Here is a 2,464-nt window from a genome sequence, read left to right on the forward strand (position 1 = left end):
AAACCCAGGTAGTAGCATATACCCAAATCCATGGGGAGATACAGAAGACATTTTCAAAGTAATATCTAAGCACATAACATCTTATTGAATTTAGATTTCTAGTTTGCTTATGGTATATCACACAACATGGAAAATAAGAAATACTCAATACATAACAGGATTCATTGATCTAGTATTATCACAATCTACACTTGGCCTTCAATATTTTCTCCTCCTAACACTGTTTATCCATTACCTGTCAAGTACAGAACTCTAAAACCCATGGCTATTAAAATACATAAGACAACATTGTAGCATCTTATAATCATCCGTTATAAAACCAAAGCACTTGGGAGTGATTCTTTTGTTTGTCACAGTCCAGGAAAACGGTGTCTACTAGAGCCTTGAATAACTAACTAGAAAGATTTTTAATTCCTTTTCTTTTTCCTTCTGATTTTTTAACTGTCACTTCCATCCTCCGAGTCAGATGCCCTCGCCCTTTTCTTTCTTCTTATTTTTCAATACTCATTGTCATTCTTTGAATTATTTTTCTTTCTTGGTGACTCCTTACTGCTCTCACTATTAGTTTCACTCTCAGAATCTAAGTCTGATGTATCAGAATCTGACGAACTTGATGAACTAGAAGAATCATCATTAGAGGTAGATTCATCTGACTCAGGAATAGACTTTTGCTGCTACATTATAAGCCTTGGCATATTCTTCAAACACTGACATAAACTCTTAGAGATACCACCAAGACCAATAGAAGTAAAGAAATTGTTAGCAAACCATAAATTTTTGGGATTGTCCTTTGGAAAAATTGAATCAAAAGACTCCCACATTGTTGGATCGTTCAACCTTTCATTAAGCAACAATATACCAAGTTGTTCTGCCAGCTCCTGGAAAAGAATCTTTATAAAAATATGGGAAGAGGAAGTAGTATCTTCCTCTGTCAAACGTATATAAGCAAGACAATGCCATGGAAGAGCATCTGTGACAAGTAAGTGGGCAAAAAATATTGCAATATTACACAATTTATTTGTTTCGAGTCTGTGTATCATAGAATACTGTTGTACAAAACACTTATCAAAAAATTCCTGATAAATTTTATTGATCATACAAAATCTTTTCCCAAGATGACCATAATAACGAAGGTATGTTCTCTCTTGACTACAACATTCTAACAACATGATGCATAATTCCATCTCTTGACCAGGTACAATCTTGAACTTTAGTAGCTTATGACCAACTTCCTCAAAATCAACACTTTACATGATTGTCAAATAAATTGTACATCTTAAATTGACCAAGTTTGTCTCTGTCTCATCCTGTATTCTCAGTTCTTCCTCACCTTCCTCTTCATGATCATCATCATCATCTAAATCATCTCCTGAATCATTCTCCCCTTCCGCTTCATCTGAAGAAGCATCTCCAAGGATATCTTTCTTTAGTTTTTCATAGGTTGCCTCATGCTCTAAGAAATCAGGATCTGGCTTGAAAACATCCAAACCAGCTTCTTGATCAAGTTCATCTTCTAGGAAAACTTCATGTGTTAACTGATCTTCTTTCTATACAAGATCTAATTCTGGATGCACAGCTGGATGACCCTTGAACTTAGCTTTGCAAATTGCAAAAAGGCCTTCAATTAAAAACTATACTCGTTTGTCAATTTCCCCCTCATGGAGAATACCTCTAAATCTTTCAAAAATCCCATAGAGACCTTTGGGTGAAAGGTCTTGCAACAAAGAACCACATTCTTTCATGAACCCAACAACAACCTCTACACTGTCATCTGTGGGGTTCTCTAGTAAAAGGGTGAGAAGTTCCAAGGCAATGATCTCATGTGAAACTTGTTGATTCACTAAATGAGCTATGAATTTGGTTGCTGCTATCAACATGTTCTTGTCATTGCGTTTGTATGCCCTCTTAAGCTACAAAATAATTCTTCGCAAAAATAGATTGCCAACTTCAGGAAATTTTGTATTTACCACAGCAACCAACGCAACAAAAACATCTATAAATCCAGGGGATGCCATTTGGGATTTCATACAAGACCTACAAAATAGACCCCTCCCATGGATGAGATTCTCTGCAAACAACTCTGGAATGATGTTCTTGATGTTAGATGCATTTACCTTGTTTACTAACCCATTGATACTCTTCTGAAGGGCATCCCATGTCATGCGCTGGTATTCCACACTGCTCTTGTCTTCCACATATTCCATCATTTGAGCCAGCTTAAATGGGGGACTGTAAACACCCCCACTTCTTCCAACACCCTTCTCAGCTCCTCTTATAGCACCTTCGCCATTCCCATTCTGAGATGGAGTAGACACAACACTAGAAGTTTTCACTTCCACTACTAAATACAAGGTCATTTGAACCAGTTGGGGATGAGCCCTATGTTCTTCCAAGCCAATGTGAGCAAGAATTTTACTCAGAGGTTCCACATAAACCGGGTTGGTCATTTGTTGTTAGACATGAT

The 2,464-nt window shown here is 36.9% G+C and overlaps 1 pseudogene; it reads right to left on the bottom strand.

Moving 5' to 3' along the window:
- Positions 1-497: 497 nt before the first annotated feature.
- Positions 498-2,249, bottom strand: LOC131040638 (uncharacterized; annotated as a pseudogene).
- Positions 2,250-2,464: the final 215 nt, after the last annotated feature.

This window comes from Cryptomeria japonica, chromosome 3, assembly GCF_030272615.1.
Source record: "Cryptomeria japonica chromosome 3, Sugi_1.0, whole genome shotgun sequence".
In the NCBI taxonomy this organism is placed as follows: domain Eukaryota; kingdom Viridiplantae; phylum Streptophyta; class Pinopsida; order Cupressales; family Cupressaceae; genus Cryptomeria; species Cryptomeria japonica.